The 25,873-nt window shown below is 38.2% G+C and overlaps 1 protein-coding gene across 2 annotated transcripts in view; it reads right to left on the bottom strand.

The window, feature by feature from the left end:
- The window catches only part of LOC143030853 (uncharacterized), a 38,016-nt gene extending 12,389 nt beyond the window's left edge, over positions 1-25,627 (bottom strand). The window contains exon 1 of one of the 2 annotated variants that reach the window (XM_076194074.1): positions 25,542-25,627. The gene's annotated coding sequence lies outside the window, so the exon portion shown is untranslated. Of the gene's footprint in view, positions 1-25,499 lie in introns of both variants that reach the window. The other variant, XM_076194075.1, reaches the window with a different exon arrangement.
- Between the last annotated feature and the right edge of the window lie 246 nt (positions 25,628-25,873).

Below are 25,873 nucleotides of genomic sequence, written 5' to 3'. Positions count from 1 at the left end.
TGGTTTTGTCCATGATCTATGACACAGAGAAATGGCGAGGCTAGATGTACTGGTGTTTGTTGACTGGTATTGATAGTATCTGATGTATGTTTCTCTGATGTAATTTACAAAAGGGTCACATTTGGGAGGTATATCTGAAATATGTTCATGAAAAGCTCTTGAGATGTCAGACGGGGAACAAAAGCCAAAGCAGTGAGCTCTTTAAGTCTCTGTGCAAAACCGCTGTCATTCATGTACATTTCACACAAACCTAAATCTACAACCTTTCTCCAGTGCACTTAAGCAAAGTGAAAGAAACAGGCTTCAACCTTCTGTACAGACAGGATATCCTTTGCAGCTTCCATCACAGCACATTCAGTCATTTCTGTAAATAGTGACTCTGAGATCCAGACCACATTGTGATGCAGCTTCTTGGATGGCTGAGAAGACACGACAATAAGCGTCTTTGGTTTTCTTGGTTGTCAGCACGAAAAGGGAATGCAGCATTTGCCCCATCACTGGTGCATGCAGGGTGTAGCGTTGATATAACAATCCTGGGGAGACATCAAAAGTGCCATCACTGTACCATACTGAAGAGCTTGATATATTTCTCAGGTTGTTTGAACAAAACACTATGATCTGATCATTGTTACCAAAACTGATATCAGCAATGATCCAAGGGTCCCCTTGTTTTGTTTTGATGTAAGGATCAGGTAGGGTAAGTCTGTAAGGTAAGCCCAGTTGATTTTTATGACACTGCCTCTGAATCATCCTTTTGATGCTCAACTCTTCCAGAAGATATTCACAAACCTCTTCTGGAGGATGGCTGGAGAGTTCTTGGCATATTATCCACAATGTCCCTTCCAAAGTTTCTTTGGCGATGTGCCTAATCTTGGACATCAACTGCTGGACCTCAACCCTTGCAGTATTTGATCTATATTGGGAGTTTTTGTGGTTACTATTACATCATCAACAAGTTACAACTTTTCCTAACAGGCACAGTCCTTACAGCACCAGTATATTTTTTCTTTAACACACTTGTTTTTGGTGTGAAGAAAACCTTCATATGAATTTTTTTTCCTCCTTTTTGAGCAATGAAGAATTCTGCCATGTTTTCTTTGTACTGTATTCAAATGAATGTAGAAGAGGGAAATAAAGAGGTACATACATACATACATATACCAAGGCTTTCCCCCTTACAAGGGAGGTAGTCACAAAGGAAAAGGCATAAAATCATTCCCACCCATTCCATCCCTGAATACACTCCACACCCCTCCACCCTCCCTCTTATCTTAGCACTTCCTGGATGACAGGTCATCCCTGCACCTTGTCCACTGCCCTGGGTCAGAAGCAGTGTCGCAAGACACAGCACATCCACAGCAAGGCCGCTTCATCCTCGTCTGGGGTATTGGCTGCTTGTTATTGTGGCAAAGTAGCAAGCAGTTGATACTTTAGGGTCTATATGGGGCGCCCCTATGGACCAGAGCCACACATCATTTTGTCTTTGATAGAGGAAAACTCTTCATAGAGAAATGATGACACTTTTATACTACGACTGTCCCTCCGTTATGCTGTCCCCCAACCCCTTGCTGCTGTCCTGTGCCATTTCTCTGAGTATTCATTTTCTGCTGTGGGGGAATTCCCTATGGTGGGGAAAAAGAATACTGCCACCAAGTATTTCCACTTGGATCGTAAGAGGCGAGAAGAAAGGGACGAGGAGTGGGACTAGGCATCCTTCTCCTTGTAGCCCCACAGGGAACATTCCTAAACAAAAAAAAAGGAATAAAGAGGTACTTCCTGAAAATAGGAGGAAAAACAAATAGATAACAGAGGAAATATTCAAACTAATGGATAAGAGAAGAGAAGCTAAAAATAGGGATGGAAATGAATATAGAGAACTTAATAGACAAATCAAAAAGAAGTGTATAGATGCCAAGGAGAGTTGGCTTGATGAACAATGTAGGGAAATTGAGGACCTTAAGAAAAGGGATTCTAAAATGGTGTATGATAAGATTAGAGAAATTACCAAGAGAAAGAGGAGTAATGGGGGGGCAATCAAAGACATAGAAGGAAAGGTTTTAATGGACGAGGAGGATATTAAACATAGATGGGAGGAGTATGTAAGGGACCTATTTGAGGACGACAGACAAGGAGAAGAGGAAAATTATAGATATCTAGATGGGGAAGAAATAATGGAAGAGGAAATGAAATTTGCAATGAAGAAAATGAAAAAAGAGAAAGCCATGGGTGAGGATGGTGTGATGATTGAAATGTTAGAGGCATTAGGGGATTTTGCAATAAGAAAACTCACTAGTCTAATAAACCAAATCTACAAAAAGGGTGCAATAATGGAACATACAGGAGTCCCTCAAATAACGCGGATTCGAATAACACGGATTCAATCATACGCGGATTTCATTTCAAAACCATCTCAAATGTAGAGAACTGTTTTAAAATTCGTGCCAAGTTGGGCACGCATACGCATACACGCGGCAACATCGCAAACATTTGTGGTGACTGCTTTCTATTTTACCATATACAGTCGATCCTCATATAACGCGGTCATTATGTACACTGGGAACTGCTCAAACAAGGGTGTGGGGCGAGGAGATAGCCGTGGGTGGCTGCCTGAGGTCATGTGTCAACCTCCTGGTACTGATGCAGGAGGGAGGAAGGGGAGGCGAGGGGGAGTAGGGGCGTTAAAATAAACCGTGTTATCTGAGGAACGGCTGTATATATTTTGTATTTTACTTATATTCATTTCATTTTATTTTATTATTATATACCACTTTACAATATTTCATTATTGCTGTTTTGTCTCACTTTGATAATTTATGTAAAGTTAAGGTTGCTTGTTGGTTGCAATCCATTAGCGGTGCACTTGATTCTACCTGTTCCCACAACCTGTGTGGTGACCCATTCCTCAGTCTCTCAACATTCGTAGTGCTGGTCAATTGCTCTGAAAGTCGTGTTCATTACCCCTCCACGTGTTCTCCACATGGCACTGAAACGCTCCTCTAAGCCAACAAAGACAAAGATTCAAGGAAAGGATGGAAAATTTGCTAAGCGAGAAAGGAAGCGTATGACATTATAAAAAAAAAATCGTCATTTTGGACAAACTGAGAAGTGGTATGTTCTATGCAGCATGTGCCAGAGAATACGGACTTAATGAATCTTCTGTGTGAACCATAAAAAATGTGAAAAGGACATCAGACATGCCATGACACATTGTGCTCCTGTTTCTGCTAAAGTGGTGCATCACATCAGAAATACAGCACTGAATCAGATGGAGAAAGCCCTGAATGCTTGGATCGAAGATCTGAATCGTCGTCATGTTTATTTAGACACGCTCAGCATCAGATAAAAGGCCAAGAAAATGTATGACTACTTCAGTGAATAGTGTGAAGAAAAGCGACCTTTTGTGGCCAGCAAAGGCTGGTTTGAAAAGTTCAAGAAGAGGTTCACTCCGCACAATTTAAGAATCACAGGAGTCAGCTTCTGCTGATCACGTGGCAGCAGAAGGTTTTCCAGAGAAGTTGAAAAAGATAATTTAAGACAATGGATATTTACCAGAGCAAGTATTCAATGCAGACGAAGCAGGACTTTGGTGGAAGAAGATGCCAGCTAGAACATTCATATCTCAAGAGGAAAAACAAGTGCCAGGATTCAAAGCCCAGAAGGATCGCGTTTCCCTTTTGTTGTGTGGAAATGCAGCTGGACATATGATCAAGCCTATGTTCCTGTACAGAGCTAAGAGACCACGTGCTCTTAAGGGGAAAGACTTAAACCAGCTGCCAGTATTCTATCAAGCAAATGAGAAAGCCTGGGTAACAGCTGCACTGTTCACAGATTGGTTCCACAACTGTTTTGTGCCTGAGGTGGAGAGATATTTAACAACTAAAGGGTTGGATTTCAAAGTCTTGCTTCTTGTTGATAACTGCCCCGGCCACCCCGATTCGCTCAGGTTTGCTCACCCCAACATTCAAGTGGAATTTCTCCCCAAAAATACCACTTCCCTCATTCAACCTTTAGACCAAGGTGTAATTGCTGTGTTGAAGGCCAAGTATGTCTCTCGCAACTTTTCTAACATGTTGAAAGCAATTGATGAGGAGGGAGAGGAAGTAAGATAATGGTGGAAAAAGTATAACATTGCACACTGTATCTCTATGGTGAAAATGTGCCATGATGAACTCACTACACATTGCTTGAATGCGTATTGGAAAAAGTTGTGGTCATCTGCAGTCAATGATTTTACTGGTTTTCTGACTGTGGATGCTGAAGTCTTCAAGATAAAGAGCTATGCTAGAATTCTGAGTGGTGTCGGATTTTCAGACATGAGGGAGCAAGAAATTAGTGATGAATTGTTGAACCACACAGGGGAAGAATTAACGGAAGAAGAAATAGAAGAATTGCCACATGAGGAGGAAAAAGAGCAAGAGGAGGAAGATTGCGGCACGCCACCACCACCAGCTTGGACTTTAGCTAAACTTTGTGAAGTTCAAAGAAGTTTGCATACACATATCCCACACCAAGCCCTCTACACTCCCTCCTCTCCTGATATCACCTTCTGCTCCCCCTGCCTAACCCCAACAACATCATGGAGAGTGGTCAGAACCAAGGGTTCTGACCACCTTCCAATCATCATCACCACCAAAACAAGATGCACCCCGGTTGGCCACAGACACACATACACCAATTACAAGAGAGCTAACTGGGAAGCTTTTACTGAAGAGACAGAACAACATTTTGAAACACTTAACAGTACACCAATCACAAACATAAACAATGCTGTGCACACTTTTAATACAATCATACAAAACGCAGACAAGAGATACATCCCTAGAGGCAACAGAAAATCACACAACCCCAACTTCACACCAGAAATCTAAGGCCTCATCAGACGAGACACACTTAAACACAATACCCCCACACCTATCCCTCAAAACATAGCAGACCAAATACAAACACTAAACACTGTGATTGCCAATAAAATACTCAAACAAAAAACACAAAATTGGCAAAACTTTATCAATACTTGATCACAAAACAAACACCAGCAAATTGTACAAAACACTCAACAGCATTACACTATCCAACAGTAACACAACACGCTCTCACACAGCAATAATCACAACAATAGACAATCTACCCTCAAACAGACAACAAGCAAACACACTCATCAATCATTTTGCACAGACAAGACATCTCACTTCTCACCCTGACGACCGACACACTATTCGACGTAAGAAAGACTTTCCCACAGACTCAGACTATACACCCTTCATAGACAGTCAGACAAAATACAAAATACATAATCTCAAGCACTCATCTGCCTGTGACCCTGATAACATAAGTAACATCCACCTAAAACACATTGGACCACAAGGTATACATGCACTCACAGACATTGAACTACAGCTATTCACACAACACTATACCCGATATATGGAAGCATGGTAAAATAATCACCATTCCAAAACCGAACAAAGACCCAACAATCCCAACATCGCACCGCCCAATCACACTTCTCTGCACCCCCCCTCTAAAGTCATTGAACGCCTAATACTAAACTTGTCACACCACATATTCCCTTGCTGACTCACAACACGGTTTTAGGCCACTACACTCCACAAACACTCTTCTGATAAATCTCTCACAAAGAATTTTAGATGGCATCAATTCAGATAGGCCCCACCACAGAACACTTCATATAACATTAGACATTAGTAAAACTTTTGATGCTATCCCCCGCCACAACCTAACAAATACATTATATAACACAGACATGCACAATAACACAAAAAGATGGCTGGCCAATTATCTGGCAGGTAGGAATGCTTACGTGTCATATAATGGCCAATCATCGCACATCAGAAACATTAAGAATGGAGTACCACAGGGCTCTGTTCTATCCCCACACTCTTTAATCTATACATGCATGACTTACCCACACCAGACACCTCAGAAACACAAATCTCTTCCTACGCAGACGACATAACAATCACATGCACACATCGTAACACAGACAAAGCTGCAGAAATAATCCAGCCATACCTTGATACACTCAACACATGGTTCATCACAAACAGACTCATAATAGCTCCAACCAAATCTACAGCAACACTTCTCACCAACTGGACAAAAGAACACAAATACATACCTCATCTCTACATCAACAACACTCTAATATCACACACAAACACACCGAAAATTCTTGGTGTAACATACGATACATCCATGTCTTTCAAACAACACATCACAAGCATAAAAAACAAATGCACACCTAGACTTAACGCACTTAAGTCAATCACTGGAACAACATTTGGACAAAACAAAGAAACTAATACAACAATATACAAACAATGCATACGCTCAGTGATGAATTATGCAAGTCCTGCATGGGCTCTTAATCTCAGTGAGACACACCACAACACCCTTCAAATCATATAAAACAAAGCCCTAAAAACAATTACAGGCTGCACAAATACAACACCTACAGACCATTTACACCATGAAACAAAAGTCCTCAAAGTCAAAGACCACCTCGACATGAGAGGCACACAAACACTTGCTGCAGCCACCACAAACACATCACACCCACTACACTACATAGCAGAACACCCACACACACCAAGAAACATTAAAACAACACCCAAAGACCTGTATCACACAGATACTCTCTTCTCTTCCTCCACAACCACCAAATACCAGCCTCCGGAAACATATTCATAATCATATCACTCACTGCTCCAGTAACACACTGAAAGACAACACACTGATGCATGCCAGACCCCCAGACATCCACCCTTCTGAATCCTCTCTCCCACGAAAGGACAGAGTCCACCTGGCCAGACTGCGGTGCGGCCACCACCCAGGACTTCTAAGCTACCAGAAGAGGCTGGATGACCGCATTGTGAACAACTACCCAGGATGTAACACTTCACTCCATACCATACAACACATAATGGATTACTGCATTATACACAATCATGCACACAAACAACACAACATACACTCTATAAAGGATTTGTGGGAAAACCCAGTTTCGGCTGTGGCATTCCTTGGGGAGAAGGGACTGCTCAGACAGACAGTCTAGGGAATGACAACAACAACAACAACTGCATGCTACTTTGCCACAATAACATGCAGCCAATACCCCAGACAGAGTATAAATATCAAATAGTAAAACTGCTTGGAGATAAAGAATATATAGATGACACAGAAATGGCAGAAGTTATGATCAGACATTTCAGGTCTATTTTTACAATTGAGAGCTCACAATTTTGGGAAGATGGACAACAAGAAAGATCCCCCAAAATGAAAGAAATAAAGGTAACACAGAAAGAAATAAACCAAATAAAAAACCTAGATGTTAGGAAATCGCATGGAACGATGGAATTGCAAATTGGATACTAAAGAGTGTATCGACGAACAGACAGACAAATTATACAAGATAATAGACTTCTCATTCAAAGAAGGAAAGGTACCGCGAGATTGGAAAGATGCAAACATAGTGCCAATATATAAAGGAGGAAACAAAGAAGAACCTACAAACTCCAGACCGGTATCCCTTCCAAGCACAGTAGCAAAAATATGCAAAAGTCATCAGAAACAAATGGACCAAACACTTGGAAGAAAATAGAATATTAAACTCTAAACAATTTGGCTTTAGAAGTGGAAGATCGTGTACCACAAACCTAATCTGCTTTTACTCAAGATTAATTGAGATAATACAAGAAAGAGATGGCTGGGCAGAGATAAAGAATATATAGATGACACAGAAATGGCAGAAGTTATGATCAGACATTTCAGGTCTATTTTTACAATTGAGAGCTCACAATTTTGGGAAGATGGACAACAAGAAAGATCCCCCAAAATGAAAGAAATAAAGGTAACACAGAAAGAAATAAACCAAATAAAAAACCTAGATGTTAGGAAATCGCATGGAACGATGGAATTGCAAATTGGATACTAAAGAGTGTATAGACAAACAGACAGACAAATTATACAAGATAATAGACTTCTCATTCAAAGAAGGAAAGGTACCGCAAGATTGGAAAGATGCAAACATAGTGCCAATATATAAAGGAGGAAACAAAGAAGAACCTACAAACTCCAGACCGGTATCCCTTCCAAGCACAGTAGCAAAAATATGCAAAAGTCATCAGAAACAAATGGACCAAACACTTGGAAGAAAATAGAATATTAAACTCTAAACAATTTGGCTTTAGAAGTGGAAGATCGTGTACCACAAACCTAATCTGCTTTTACTCAAGATTAATTGAAATAATACAAGAAAGAGATGGCTGGGCAGATTGTGCCTTCTTGGACTTGCAGAAGGCATTTGACAAAGTACCACATAAAAAACTAATAAGAAAAATTTAAATAATAGGTAAGCTACTGGAATGGATGACGGATTTCTTAATTGGGAGAAAAATGAGAGTGGTACTTAGAGACAAAAATTCGAACTGAGAAGATGTGAAGAGTGGCATCCTGCAAGGCTCTGTATTGGCTCCTTTAATGTTTGCCATATATATAAATGATATGGATGAGGGAATAAATTGTTACATGAACTTCTTTGCTGATGATGCCAAATTACTCAAGAGAGTAAGAACAGAAGATTGCAGATCAACTACAAGACCTAGATAAAATATGGGAATGGAGTCAGAGATGTGAGATGAACTTCAACAAGAAATGTAGCATAATGGAATTAGGAAAAAGCAAAAATAGAATATCGGGTCAATATAAAATTGGAAACAAGGAAGTCATAAAAGTCGACTCAGAAAGGGACCTGGGAGTGATCATCTCAAGTGACTTGACACCTGATAAACAGGTCAATAAATAATTTGGAGAGACCTATAACTAGTTAAAATCAATGAAAGTGGCCTTCGACCACATGGATGAAGAAATGGTGAAGAAAATAGTGGTTACACTAATATGACCTAAACTAGAGTATGCTGCAACACTATGGGAACCTAGCACAAAAAAGAACATAAGAAAATTAGAAAGAATCCAAAAAGCAGTGACAAAAATGGCACCTACACTATCAAATTTGACATACAAACAAAGATTGGAGAAATTACATCTATCAGCACTGGAACAGAGAAGAGAAAGAGGTGATTTGTTGACCATTTACAGAATTATGAAAGGGATGGAAATTCTCGATAGAGACGACTTATTCAAAATGGGACAGAAGAGAAACAAGAGGACACGAAAAGAAGCTAAAGGACAGTTACTGAAGAGACCTGAAAAAGAATAGCTTCCCACATAGAGTGATTGATGTCTGGAACAAACTAAACGGGGAAACAGTGAATGCCAAAACTATACATTATTTTAAGAATAACCTGGATGCGGAGAGATACAAAAACGAATCACTACGAGCATAGCTCTCATCCCATGAAATACAACTAGGTAAATACAACTACGTAAATACATGTGCACAGCTTAGAGGGAATGCTGGGTACCTGTAATTCTAGAGGTCATCAGTGTTGTCATCATCTTCGACTTCTGAATCTATCAAAACAAAGATGACATCTAAAGGAATCAAAGCGACCTCATTCATTTCTGTATAGGTTTTAGCAATGTTTTCTGATGTTGATTTCTGCCAAGAAAAATATTTATTACATTGAAGGTTATTTCTTTTTTTTTATAAGTGCACACCTACACAATATAGCATTAGAAAACTCTATATTAATTTTGTTAATTATAATACATCAATGTATTACATATTTTTCTTGGAAATCAACAGCAGAAAATGTTGCTATCTTTGTTTTGATAGATTCGGAGTTTGAAGATAACAACACCTTGATGACCTCTAGAATTACAGGTACTGCATTACTTAATGCAGGTTATGTTAGGTTAGGTTAGGTAGGTTGTTAGAAAAGACAAATCTATCATACCTTAATTTCTTCAATCTCCACATTTCCCAAAATAAAGATGGTGTCTCAAGCAGTTGAAGCATCTACATTTGTTTATGTATAGTGTTTAGCAACTTTTTCCATTATTGATTTCCAAGAATAACATACATTACATTGATATATCATAATTTACAAAATTACTGTTTAATACTGTATATTGCTCTATCGTGTAGGTGCGCACTTCTAAAAATTTACCCATTGATGTATGTTACAAAATTAATATTTAATTTTCTAATGCTATACAACGTAGGTGTGCACTTCTAAGAATACTATCACTGCTGACCAAAGGTACCTTTTATATCCCAATTGTCTCACCATGCCTTCAAATGTTGAAAAGAAAAAAAATTCTGGTTCCCTTTCATCAAAATTGGGGGCAAGTTGATTTGCCTTTAGGCTTTACAACAATATCCTCTATACTTCTCTCCCTACTCATCCAAGTTAATTGTTGCTCACACTGTTCTAGGAGTATTCCTTTTCTAAGCTCAGCTCAGTTAATCAAAGTAGCCATTGTGTAGGTATGTGCAAATCTGCGGGCGATGCCACTATTGCAGATGCAATGTTTACACTGCCATCTTTTGCAGTCTATTTGAATGGGTATGCCTCAGTTTGAATGTTTGTAGCATTCGGTGCATCCACAAGATTTTCAAATTGTCTTGCTGTTTTATATATGTAATATATATATACATATATATATATATATATAATATATATATATATGTATATATATACATAGACATATATATATATATATGTATATACATATATATATATATATATATATATATATATATATATATATATATATATACACATATATATACACACAAATTTGGCTATTAGCCATGGCAAATTAGTTTTCCGAGTAGAAATCTAAAGATAAGGCACCTATATATATCTTAATGTGATATTCATGTTTTTTAGCCTATTTTCTCCCAGAAATGAGTAACTTTAAGATCATTGGTAATGTGACAGCTGTTCCTTAATGCGGAACATGTAGGCATGTTCTCCGATACTTAGTTATGTTTATTAATGCATGACATGTCGGAGATACTATTTTTGATATGGTATAAGTTGGCTGCATGTTATTGTGACAAAGTAGCATGCAGTTGATTCTTTAGGGTCTACAGTGCTCAACAAGGAAGTACGAACTGTTAGCAAGAATGAGTGATGAGGAGAATGAATGAGTCATAAATAAATAAACAAAAACTCACTTTATACCTCTAATACTTTGATGGGTGGCCTTTACGTGCAATAATCTCACAAAGGCGGTTTGGAATGGAAATGGCGTACTTGGCAAGATGTGCAGGGGTTATACTAGCCCAGGATTGGCGAATGGCTGCCTTGAGCTTGTTTAATGTGGTTCCACAGGTCTTCTATTGGGTTTATGTCAGGACTATTGCCTGGCCAGTCTGCTATGTAAGGTATATGACAGTCTCTAAGCCACTGAGTAATACTACGAGCAGTGTAAGCTGGGGCATGATTTTGCTGAAAGATGTCAGCACCTGAGCTATTAAAAGAATCCTCCAGGGGGGTAAATTATATGCACAAGAAAGTGCAAACGGACAAGCAGGCGGAGCTAAGGGTAGGGTTTATGACGCATGCTATCAATCATTCCTCAGTTGCCTCTTAGCCTTCGCGGGGAGGCTTTTCGTTCCGTGAGTGTTCTGGTGACGCCACCTAGGCGGTCAGTGTTTTTTGCAGACAGAGGTGCTTCCTAGCCTTAATATGGGCAAGAACAAGTATTTATCACAAGAGACAATAACCCAGATCATAGCTTTACATAACTCTGGTCACCAAAGGAAATAATAGAGCAGGTTGGGGTTGGCAAGACGTCTGTGTGCAAGTGGGTTGCCATTTTTAAGAAGGAAGGTGGCTGTGACACACCCGGTTACAAACCAAGGAAAAACTACCCCCAAAAAGACATCCTCTCGTGCTACTAATGTTATCAAGAGACATTTGACCATAATCCATGTGTTACCACCAGAAAAATAAAAGAAAGTAACCCGGTACTCTTTGGGGAGGTTAGTGTGCAAACAGCCACCACATTCACGACCTTAGGTACAGAAGCCACCACCCGGTGAAGAAGCTTCTTCTCACTCTTAACCACTTCCATACGGTGACACCTATGTAGGCGGCATGAGGAGCAAGTGGGTACTCAATGATGCCGACGTCGGCATCTTGATTATGTTTATTGTAGTCATACCTATGTAATTTTCATTCTCTCTAAACTGGCTTCATCAATTTTCTATGGTTATCAAAATACACAGGTGAAAATGAACGAACGATTAAGCACCGACTTTACTTTTTATGATACGATTATTATGACGCAACATCGCACGTTGGGCAGCTAATGCTGCCAGACGTGCGATCTGCCACGGAGTGAAGAGTTTAACCAGAGGCGCCATAGGGTCGAGTTTTGCAAGAAATATCTTCAGTAGGATGATGACAAGTGGCTGGATATTCTCTGGACCGGTGAGTCCACCTTTACTGTGACTGGCAATCAGGGTGGAAACGTGTATCAGCGTGCAGGTAGCAACCCTCTTGACCCTCGGTACATTCAACAAACAGTGAAACACCCTGATTCTCTCATGGTATGGGGAAGTTTTAGTGGAAAAGGACTTGGGAGCCTTGTTGTACTACCGAAAATGTAAAAGTGAGCCAGTATGTTCATTATGAACTCTTAAATGACCACCTGGAGGATTCTTTTAATAGCTCAGGTGCTAACATCATTCAACAAGATCACGCCCCAGTCCACACTGCTCGGAGTGTTACTCAGTGGTTTAAAGACTGCCATATACCTTACATAGCAGACTGGCCAGGCAATAGTCCTGACACAAACCCAATAGAAAACCTGTGGAACCACATTAAACAAGACCTGCAGGGTAAAGATACGAGTTCTATGCCCAAGCTCGAGGCAGCCATATGCCAATCCTGGGCTAGTATAACCCCTGCACATCTTACCAAGTATGCAACTTCCATTCCAAACCACCTTCGTGAGACCATTGCATGTAAAGGCCACCCATCAAAATATTAGAAGTACGAAGTGAGCTTTTGTTTATTGATTTATGACTCATTCATTCTCCTCATCACTCATTCTCGCTAACCATTCGTACTTCCTTGTCGAGCACTGTATATGGGGTGCCCCTATGGACCAGAGCCACACATAATTTTGTCTATGATAGAGGAAATCTCTGTCCAAAGAGATATGATGACACTTTTATTATACTGTACTGCAACTGTCCCTCCGTTATACTGTCCCCTAACCCCTTGTTACTGTCCTGTATAATTTCTCTGAATATTCATTTCCTTTTTTTGCCTACCCTGTGGTGGAGGAAAAGAATGCTGCCACCAAGTCTTCCTACTTGAGTCGTACAAGGCGACAAAAAATGGGAGGGAGGATAGGACTAGGAATCCTGCTACCTGTAGCCACACAGGGGACATTCCTAAAAAAAGGTAAAGGCATAAGAGGGTCTAGGAGCTTTCCAGCCATGCCTTAAGGTTTGGGTCTTTTAATGTGCATGTGGATGAAATGTCTGAGAAGTATGATAGGGGTTACTAGCCTAGATAGAGTGAGAAATGAGGTGAGGAGGAGAACAGGGGTGGAAAGGGTGTTGGGAGATAGGGTTGATGAAAGAGTATTAGGATGGTTTGGACACATGGAAAGAATGAATGAAGAAAGATTAGTAAAAGAGGTGTGGAAGGCAGATGTGGAGGGAGTGAACATGAGGGGGCGACCTAGGATGAGATGGATGGATGAGTTGAAAGGGGCTTTGGGGAAGAGGGTAATGTCTGTTGAGGAAGGATAAGAGAGGACAGAAGACAGGGGTGAATGGAGAATGGTTGTATATGGATGATGTTGTGATGCATGAGGTGGAATGGGTGGGGGGATAGGGGGTGAGATAGTGTGAGAAAAATTTGACACAGCCCAAAGCAATTTCTCCCCATCTTTTCTGCATGAGGGGATGGAGAGTGGGGGTCACCGAACTAATGAAGCAGCCTTGCTGTGGATGTGCTGTATCTTGCAACACTGCCTCTGACCCATCATGCAGGAGGTGCCAAGACAAGAGGGAGGGAAGAGAGTAGAGGGAAGAGGAGTACGTAGGAGATGGAATGGGTGGGAGTGGTTTCTATGCTTTTGTCTTTTGGCTACCTCCCGTGTAAGGGGGAAAAGAGCCTCTAGTATATGTATGTATGTATTAATAATATGGTCAGTATTCCATGTCATGGACTATGTCCATGACCATGAGAAGTCTCAAGATTAGTAGAGGTCTAGAGACATGACTTAAAATTTCCTCTGGGTTTCATGATGATAATAGACACAAGCTGTTGAAATAAGGCTGTTTATTCAGATTGTCATGATTATAGATAACATGATTAAACAAAATAACTCATTTGAAAGTAAAAATACTCTATTCGTTTTTCTATCTCAATAAATTGGTGTATAAAAAAAAATCACAGGTTTCAATGTAAATCTAAGTCAGGTCTTAGGATAGTTGTAGTACTAACTGGTTAGTGTACCAAGAGACAATCTAAGGGTAAGGGCTAAGGCACCTATATATGCACTTTTTAATGTGATAGTAGAATTCTTTTAGCTGCACATACATTACATTTGGAACATGTTACATGATAGGTGTTAGTAAGAATAGAATAAAAGGAAGGTCCTGCATTGCTTTTTATATGCTCAGGTGATTTGTTGACCCATAAAACCTTCACATGCCAAGTTGCATGTCAATTGGGTCAGGGGTTTGGATTTTATGGATGATTATCTCTAAACTGACAATACCTGTAGTTGCCAGGGCAACATGATACATGTTAGTAAGAATAGTATAAGAAGAAGATCCTGCATTGTTTTTGACATGCTCAGATGATTTATTGACCCATAAAACCTTCACATACCAAGTTACATGTCAATTGGGGTAGCAGTTTGGGTTTTACTGATGATTATCTCTAAATTGACAATAGCTGCCATGGCAACATGAAAGATGTTGGTAAGAATAGCATAAAAGGAAAGTCCTACATTATTTTTGACATGTTCATGTGATTTGTTGACCAATGAAACCTTCATATGCCAAGTTGCATGTCAATTGGGTAACGGTTTTGGAATTTATGGATGATCATCTCTGAATTGACAATAGTTGCCATGGCAACATGAAAGGTCTTAGTAAGCATAGTATAAAAGGAAGATCCTCCATTGTTTTTGACATGCTCAGAGGATTTGCTGACCCATAAAACCATCACATACCAAGTTGCATGTCAAATGGGCCAGGGGTTTGGATTTAATGGATGATCATCTCTAAATTGACAATAATTGAAATGGTAACATGATAGGTGTTAATAAGAACAGTATAAAAGGAAGGTCCTACAATGTTTTTGACATGCTCAGGTGATTTGTAGACCCATAAAAAACCTTCATATACCAAGTTGCATGCCAATTGGGGCAACAGTTTGGATTTTACTGATGATTATCTCTAAATTGACAATAGCTGCCATGGCAACATGATAGGTGTTAGTAAGAACAGTATAAAAGGAAGGTCCTATGTTGATTTTTACTTGCTCAGGTGATTTGTTGACCTATAAAACCTTCGTATCCCAAGTTGTATGTCAACTGGGCCAGGGGTTAGGATTTTATGGATGATTATCTCTAAATTGACAATAGTTGCCATGGCAACATGATAGGTGTTAGTAAGAATAATATAAAAGGAAGGTCCTAAATTGTTTTTTACATGCTCAGGTGATTTGTTGATCAATATAACCTTCACATACCAAGATGCATGTCAATAAGGGATAGTGGTTTGGGTTTTACTGATTATCATCTCTAAATTGTAGGTATGTATGAATCTGCGAGCATTGCCACCATCAGGGATGTAATGTTAACCGCCATCTTTTGCAGCCCCATTCGAATGGGTATGCATGAGTTCGAATGGGTATGCATGAGTTTGAATGCTTGTAGCATTCAGCGCATGTGCAGGATTATCAAATTGTCTTGCTTTTCTTCAGTTCTTGAAAAACAAAACATAATTTACTGATTTAAATACAAATTTGGCTATTAGCTATTGCTAATTAGTTTTCCAAGTAGAAATCTAAATATAAGGAACCTATATATTAATATTTTAATACACTATTCTTAATTTTATACCTATTTTCTCCCAGAAACAAGCAACTTTAAGATCTTTGGTAATGCGACAGCAGTGCCTTAATGCAGAATATATAGGCATGTTTTCCAATACTTTGTCATGTTTGGTAACGCATGAAATGTTGGAGATACTACGCATAGTAGTCATAGAGGGTGTTGTTCACATATAATACATTGTTATGGTGTGAATTTTAAGATGCTGGACAGGCCTATGCCTATTACATAGCCAGCTATGGCTATGATAGCAAGTATATGAAATAACTATTAATAGTAGAAGTCTAGAGACAAGACTTAAAATTCTTCTGGGTTTCATGATGATAATAGACACGAACTGTTGAAATAAGGCTGCTTATTCAGATTGTCATGGTTATAGATAACATGATTAAACAAAATAACTCCTTTGAAAGTAAAGAGACTTTATTCATTTTTCTATTTCAACGTAAATTTAAGTTAGGTCTTAGGATAGTTGCAATACTGACTGGTTAGTGTATGGAGAGGCAGTCTAAGGGTAAGGGCTAAGGCACCTATATATGCACTTTTTAATGTGATAGTATAGTTCTAAAATTTAGTTGCACATACATTACATTGATGGAACATGTTATATGAGAGGTGTAATTATATAGCTTGTTAATGAGTGATGGACTTTTGAAATCAAAAGATCGCGAAATTAGTCCTAGAATCTTATTTGCTTTCTCAGAGGCTGAAATAGACTGCTTGGATAATTTGAGATTGTTACTGATAATTATGCCGAGATCTTTTTCACTATCCACTTTTGTTAACGAATTTCCAAATAATTTGTAATTGTACTTACTGTTATTTTTACCTATGTGCATTACCTTGCATTTACTTGTGTTAAATTTCATTAGCCATTTTTCAGACCATTGCTGTAATTTATCTAAATCATCTTGAATATCTAATTGGTTTAAGTGATTATTTGCCATTCTGCACAGTTTTGTATCATCAGCAAATTTGGAAACAGTAGATTTAAGTCCATGGTCTATATCATTTATATATACTATGAATAGAAGTGGCCCAAGAATGGAACCCTGAGAAACTTCACTTGTAACATTTTTCCATCTAGAAGTTTTGCCATTTAAAACAACTCTCTGTTTTCGATCATTCAACCAATTACTAGTCCAACTTAATAGGCTACCACTTATTCCGTGTAAAGCTAATTTAGTAAGTAGTCTTTCGTGTGGGACGGCATCAAAAGCTTTTGCAAAGTCTAGATATATCAAATCTATATTGTTTCTTTTGTCATAATTCGAGATAACTGTATTGTAGAATTCAAGTTAGTCACGCAGGAGTGTTTCTGTCTGAAACTATGCTGGCTATCTTTTATCAAACGGTTACTTTCTAAATAATGTTCGATAGCATCTCTGATGATAGTTTCCATTATTTTTCCTACATTTGAAGTCAAACTTATAGGCCTATAGTTATTTGGCTTCTTTTTGTCATCTTTTTTAAATATGGGAGTAACATTAGCTAGCTTCCATTCTCTTGGGACATCTCCAGATATGATGAATTTCTTGAAAATAAATTCTAATGGAACAACAATCTCATTTTTCATTTCCTTTAAAATTCTTGGATGCCAACCATCAGGCCCTGGTGTTTTATTAACTTTGAGTTTATCTATATACCTTTTAATTTTTTCTTTTGTTATATATACCATAGTAAGTCTACCCTAGATTTTTCACAGATTTCTGTTTGGAGTTCACTTTGAGGTGTTTCATTTACGTATACCAATCTAAAACAATTGTTTAAAATATTACACATTCCTTCATTTGAATATTCAAGTTGACCATCAGCAGATAATAGTGGACCAATGTGATTCCTAACAACTTTTTTATCTCTGATGTAACTATAGAATTCTTTGGGATTCTATTTGTATTTATCAGCGATGTTCATTTCTTATTGTCATTTTCTTTTTTAAATCTGTCTGTATTGATACATAACTTTCATAGTCATTAGATGCACCCAAGCACTTATATTTCCTATAAGCCTGTCTCTTTTTAGCAATACTTTTTTCAGTTTCTTTGTCGAGCCACTTTGGGCGAGCCTGATTTGGGGGACATCTGTCCTTAAAAGGAATGTAAGTATGAATCATCTTAGTGAGCATATTTTGAAATATTTCCCACATCTGATCTACAGGTCTTTCGCTTAATTTTGCCTCCCAATCTGTAAGCTGAAGCTCCTGACGTAGTCCCATGAACTGAGCTTTACTGAAATTGGGTATTTTAGAAACAAGTATCTATTCTAAAACTTTTTAGGAGTTTGAATCTAAGTTGTGATCGCTATTTGCAAGTTTCACTGACTTCTACATCAGTTACCATATTTTCGCGGCTAGTGATCAATAGATCGAGTAAGTTTCCATATCTTGTGGGCTCTTTTACATGCTGAATTAAGTAATTGTCACCAAGAAAATCAATCAAGCGACTACCTATATGGCCATGTTCAAGGGTCATCCAATCAATGTCAGTAAAATTGAAATCACCCATTATCAATAAATCCCGGTTGCAGAAACTAGACACTTCTTGAAATAACAGTTTGTTGTCTGCTAATGAGAATGTCTTTGGCCTATACATTACACCTACATTAATTTTTTGTCCATTTGTTTGGGTTAACCCACAAACTATCATATGCATCCTGTTTCACTTTCTCTAAAACACAAGCATGAACATTGTTTTTAACGTACAGCAGAACACCCCCACCTTTCTTGTGGTTTCTATCCTGATGAAAGTGTTTAAATCCCACAATATTAAATTCAGCTTCAAACTCTGTACCATTTAACCATGTCTTGGTTATTCCTATCATATCGAGATTTTTGCTTTTGACATACGCCTGTATTTCTTGAAATTTGTTCCTAATACTACGAGCATTAAAGTACATAGTTTTAAGAAACTCGTGATTATTTCCTTTTAACACATTTTGAGTTTCAATATCATGTCTTACATTATCATTTTGTTTTTTTATTTATACCTTGCTCTATATTATTATTTGGTCCTTCATTGACATTCAATGCCTCATTAACATTTCTCCCATCAAAATTAACATTTCACCCCATCACGGACATCTGGTCGATCACGGTCATCCAATCTCTTTTGTACACCTTCTCCCCCTACGTCACTGTGATTCACACCGGCCTCCCGTCATTCATTGACATTCTGTCCAGCATCCCTTCCTAAAATTATATTTTGTCCTCCAGTGACATTATATCCTACTGTGATATTTTTTCCTCCACTATAATTACATCCCATCGTGATCTTTTGTCTTCCACTGTCATTACATCCCATCATGATATTTTGGCCTTCATTGACATTCTGTATGGCATCCCTTCCTAAAATTATATTTTGTCCTCCACTGACATTATATCCTACCATGATATTTTCTCCTCCAGTAGCATTACATCCTATCAAGATATTTTGTCCTCCACTACCATTGCATCCCATTGTGATCTCTTGTCCTTCACTGTCATTACATCCCATCGTGACATTTTGTCCTTTGACATTACATCCTAATGTAACATTTCGTCCTCTACTGACATTACATCCTAAAATTATATTTTGTCCTATACTGGCATATTGTTCTACATTAATGCTATACTCTACACTGTTTTCACACGTACACTCTATTTACCCTTCCCTTTGGGCTTCTACCCCAAAAAAGGAACTAGTTCATTACAAACTCCCACAACGAGGTTTGTAAGAACATCTTTGCCTCTGCGGGTAAGGTGGATCCCATCAGAAGCGTAAAGGTCATGGCACCTGGAAAAGAGATACCAAGGATCAAGAAAGTGGTATCCCAATTGTGTGCACAACTGCGATATGCTATCATTGATCCCTATGGATCTACTGTTCCAACACAAGCCTGTGTAGATCCTTGGGAGAATCCCACAGACTACGTGACGGCTCCCACATTCCTTCATCTCCTGAAGGAAGACCCTGTAATTCCAAACAAGTTCCTCTGATTTCACCCTACCTACATCGTTACTTCCTGTATGAGCAATCGTAACAGTGTTCGTCCGTCGTTGCTCCCTGATGGGCTGGGTACAACCGGCGATCCCACGGCCCAGTTGACATACAAGCTTGCAACGTCGCTTAGTTTCCGCTGCAGGATGTCGTCATAGCCTCGCACCATGGAGTCCCCCACCATCAAGAACTCCTGGTTTTCAGCCACTTCATACTCCAGTAGAGCAAAACAATTGGCTAGAGCCAGCGGTTGCTCCACAGGGCACACATCTACCGAACGCGGGCTCAACAAATGGGACCCTGCGGAGCACCACTTGCTCATGGCAGTGACAGAAGGGGAAGAAAAGGAACGCTCTTTGGGTTGTGGGGAGGGTTCATTCTTCTCACAGAGCGCACTCCTGAGAAGATGAATTTCCTCCTCACACATTCTGAGATGGTCCTCCAGGTTCACACAACCTTCACAAGCCATTTTGCTCCTCTTTTAGCAATACAAACAGCAAAGAGAAAATACAAATCAACAACAAAAAAACAAAGCGGTCTCTAATAAACTAAATACATGAAGCTTACTCTGCTTACCATATACTATTTCTCCTACCTTTGGAGTACAGTAACAGAATACTGTTTTGAATTTAAATTGAACACTACACTTTATCTTATATCTGTAACTGTATAGCGCTATACGTATACAATTACAAAAACACAACACAATCACTGAACACTATTCGGAGATTTAAATTTCACAGGTATTCGCTAACTGCTATCTGTGCAGAAAAATGAGCTCTCTAGCTGATGTCACGAGCAGACTGAGCTGAGGTCATGAGCAGACTGAACTGAGGTCACGAGCATGTCAATTGGGCCAAGGGATTGGACTTTACAGATGATTATCTCTAAATTGACAATAGCTGCCATGGCAACATGAAAAGTGTTATTATGAATAGTCGTATTACATTGTCTTTGACATGCTCAGATGATTTATTGACCCATAAAATCTTTACATGCCAAGTTGCATGTCAAATGGGCCAGGGGTTTGGATTTTACAGATGATTAACTCTAAATTAACAATAGTTGCAATGGCAACATGAAAAGTATTGGTAAGAATAGTACAAAAGGAAGGTCCTACATTGTTTTTTATATGCTCAGGCGATTTGTTGACCCATAAAATCCTCATATGCCAAGTTGTATGTCAATTGGACTTGGGGTTTGGATTTTATGGATGATTATCTCTAAATTAACAATAGTTGCCATGGCAACATGATAGGTGTTAGTAAGAATAGTAGAAAAGAAAGGTCCTGCATTGTTTTTGACAGCTCAAATGATTTGTTGACCCATAAAACCTTCACATGCCAAGTTGTATGTCAGTTGGGCCAGGTGTTTGGATTTTATGGATGATTATCTCTAAATTGACAATAGTTGCCATGGCAACATGATAGGTGTTAGTAAGAACAGTATAAAAGAAAGATCCTACATTGTTTCTGACATGCTCAGACGATTTGTTGACCCATAAAACCTTCACATGTAAAGTTGTATGTCAATTGGGACAGGTGTTTGGATTTTATAAATGATTATCTCTAAAATGACAACAGTTGCTATGGCAACATAATAGGTGTTAGTAAGAATAGTATCAAAGGAAGGTCTTGCATTGTTTTTGACATGCTCAGATGATTTGTTGACCCATAAAACCTTCACATGCCAAGTTGTATGTCAATTGGGCCGGGCCAGGTGTTTGGATTTTATGGATGATTATCTCTAAATTGACAATAGTTGCCATGGCAACATGCTAGGTGTTAGTAATAATAGTATAAAAGGAAGGTCCTGCATTGTTTTGACATGCTCAGATGATTTGTTGACCCATAAAACCTTCATATGCCAAGTTGTATGTCAATTGGGCCAGGGGTTTGCATTAGACTGATGATCATCTCTAAATTGACAACTTAATAGTAGCCATGAAAAGGCAAATTTGGTATGGTGATGTTCCATTGTTTTTGACATGCTAAGATAATTTGTTGACCCATAAAACCCACGTATTCCAAATCTTAATAAAATCGGACCAGTGGTTTAGAATTTATGTGTATTTCTTTACCAAAATCTTTCCAAATTACCACCCTTCTAAACTTTTGATATGGTAGTCTAGCAAAAAATTTGGAATAAAAAATAACAATAATAAAAAACTATATCTCCCTTATTTTTTAAGCTATTTTAGAAATCTAAAAAGTTTTGTTTCTAATGAAATGGTCTTTCATATGCAACAAGAATTTAAGGGTTAAAAAAATGAAAATTTTGTCCCCACACCTACATTGTAAATTGGGTAGATACGCCCGAAAAAAAGTGCAGCCCCACCATCTCGCTGGTTTTGTTTACAACGACATATTTTGCGACCCGTTGGATTTTGTTTGGCTTAGTTTGAATGCTTTGAGCATTCAGTGCATGCACAGGATATCCAAATTATCTTGTGCAAGTGTATGCCCAATTCTTCAAAAGCAAACAAATATTCACCAATTCAAACACAAATTTGGTTATCAACCTTGGTAAATTTTTTGAGTAAAAATATTAAGGTAAGACACCAAGAAAACAATACTTAAATGTAAGAAAACTGTTTTTTAACCTATTTACTCCCAGATATGAGCAGCTCAAAATCGTTGGGTATTATACATTTGGTGATTTGTTGACCCAAAAACCTTCACATGCCAAGTTGCATGTGCGCTGAATGGCCTACCGGCTCCAGCGCTTGGCCTTCAAGCCAAAAATTCCATAAATCAATCAATCAACCAAGTTGCATGTCAATTGACCCATACATTTTATGGGTCATATTGACCCATAAATTTTATGGGTCAATAAATCACCTGAGCATGTCATTAACATTGCAGGACCTTCTTCTTATACCATTCTTACTAACACCTATCATGTTGCTATGGCAACTGTTGTCAATTTAGAAATAATCAATAAAATCTAAACCACTGGCCCAATTGACATGCAACTTGGCATGTAAAGGTTTTTTGGGTCAACAAATCACCAAGTGTATAATACCCAACAATCTTGAGCTGCTCATATCTGGGAGAAAATAGGTTAAGTTTTCTTACATTAAAATATTGGTTTCTTGGTGCCTTACCTTAAGGTTTTTACTCGAAAAACTAATTTGCCGAGGTTGATAACCATTTTGTGTTTGAATCAGTGAATTTTTGTTTGCTTTTGAAGAATCAGGCCTTATGATAAAACCTTCACATGCCAAGTTGCATGTCAATTGGGCCAGTGGTTTGGATTTTATTGATTATTTCTAAATTGACAACAGTTGCCATGGCAACATTATAGGTGTTAGTAAGAGTGGTATAAGAAGAAGGCCCTGCAATGTTATTGACATGCTCAGGTGATTTATTGACCCATAAAACCTTCACATGCCAAGATGCATGTCAAATGGGCCAGCGGTTTGGATTTCATTGATTATTTCTAAATTGACAACAGTTGCCATAGCAACATGATAGGTGTGAGTAAGAATGGTATAAGAAAAAGGTCCTGCAATGTTAATGATATGCTCAGGTGATTTGTTGACCCATAAAACCTTCACAGGCCTAAGTTGCATGTCAATTGGGCCAGCAGTTTGGATTTTATTATTTCTATATTGACAACAATTGCCATGGCAACATGATAAGTGTTAATAAGAATGGTATAAGAAGAAGGTCCTGCAATGTTACTGACATGCTCAGGTGATTCATTGACCCATACAACCTTCACATGCCAAATTGTAAGTCAATTGTAGGTACCCACGAATCCAAGCGCGGCGCCACCGTCGACCATGTATTGTTTTTATGGCCATATGTTGCGGCCCACTAGCTTTTATTTAGTTCAATTTGAATGCTTCCCGCGCTTAGCGCATGCGCAAGATATTAAAATTACCTTGTTGTTTTGCAAGTGTAAGGCTAATTCTTGAAATAGAAACAAATTTTCAGCGATTTAAACGGAAATTTGGTTATCGAACTCAGCAACATAGTTTTCCGAGTAAAAATATTAAGGTAAGGAATCACTAAACATAATTTTAAGTTACATAAACAAGTTTATCAACCTATTTTCTCCCGGACATGAGAAGCTTAATATCGTTGAGCACTTCGTGTTTGAGCTTAGCACCCCGGTATGTAGCCATATCACCCATGATTTTGTTTACTTATTACCATTGACGACCAGAATCACACAATGACGGTTTTTCCTCAAATGCATAATTTATATATAAAAAATAGCATATGGTTGCATTATTTGACCTATTTTCTTTAAAATGTGTGATTTCCATGTAGAATGATAGAAGAGAAGTTACGTTTTTATCCTCTGTAAAATTATCAACCGGCAACCAATGCCGTCATTGTTTGGGTTTCGTCGACGTTGGTTGCCGTCTGATAATTTTTCAGAGGATAAAAACGTAACTTCTCTTTGATCATTTTACGTGGAAATAATCCATTTTAAAGAAAATAGGTCAAATAATGCAACCATGTGCTATTTTTATATATAAATTATGCATTTGAGCAAAAACCGTCAATGTGTGGTTTTGGTCGGCGTTGGTCGACTTCGGTCGGTGTTTAGCGAGACCCACCATTGACAGCTTCATGGTTGCCATGAAAAGGCAAATATGGTATGATGGAGATGTCTCACATTGTTTTTGACATGCTCATGTGATTTGTTGATCCATAAAACCTAAGTATTCCGAATTTTAATCAAATTGGACCAGTGGTTTAGAGTTAATGTGTATTTCTTTACCGAAATCTTTACAAATTACCACCCTTAATTCTAACACTTTGTTATGGTAAAGTCTAGCCAAAAATGCGGGCTAAGAAAATAATTCAAAAAATCGTATCTCCCATATTTTTCAAGCTATTTCAAAAATTTAAAAAGCATTTTGTTTCTAATAAAGTTGTCTTTCATATGCAACAATAATTTAAAGGTTAATTTTTTTTTTTTTTTTTTTGTGGGGGTACCTATCAATTGAGCCAGTGGTTTGGATTTTATTGATGATAATCTGAAAATTGACAACTTCATGGTTGCCATGAAAAGGCATTGTTTTTGACATGCTCATGAGATTTGTTGATCCATAAAATCCAAGTATTCCGAATTCTAGTAAAATTGGACCAGTGGTTTAGAGATAATCATCATCTCTAAACCACTGGTCCAATTTTATGATATACACATTATGATCATCATAATGTGTATTTCTTTACCGAAATCTTTACAAATTACCACCCTTAATTTTAACATTTTGTTATGGTAGTCTAGCTAAAAATGCAGGCTAAAAAAGTAATTCAAAAAATCGCATCTCCCTTAATTTGTAAGCGATTTCAAGAAATTAAAAACCATATTGTTTCTGATAAAAAAAAAAACTTTCATATACAACAATAATTTAAGGGTTACATTTTCTTTGATAATTTTGTGCCCGTACCTAGATTGGGCTGGGCTTCAACTTTATTTATTTCTCGTCTAGATCGACTTCGCTACGTCTCTCACCTCTGTTTTCCTCACCTATTTTACCTTCATCTAATTTTCCTCCATATCATGATTTCTTTCTCTTACCAGTAGAAATCCCTCGAAGTGATAATTACTGTCAATACAATTTAAGCTGCTTGAGCGTGACATTTTTCTTTTCTACTTGTATATCTATTGTATACAAACAAATCTGGCGGATGGGTTTTTGTTTTCATGATCGATCATTGTTTCAATTTACTCGATATGACATGTTCTCTTCTTTATTTTACACACACCAATTATTTCACCCAATGAAGAAGAACAAAAATCCCTGACAGGCTCCCATTTATATGTCACGATCTGATGTTTTGTTTTTTATCTGCTTTATCAAACCTGGTCAAGATTTGATCAGCTCTATCAATCCAATTGCCAGCGTACTT

The sequence above is a fragment of the Oratosquilla oratoria genome, chromosome 12 (genome assembly GCF_046742065.1).
Source record: "Oratosquilla oratoria isolate Oo_2021 chromosome 12, ASM4674206v1, whole genome shotgun sequence".
In the NCBI taxonomy this organism is placed as follows: Eukaryota; Metazoa; Arthropoda; class Malacostraca; order Stomatopoda; family Squillidae; genus Oratosquilla; species Oratosquilla oratoria.
This window is presented reverse-complemented; position numbering and strand designations above follow the sequence as displayed.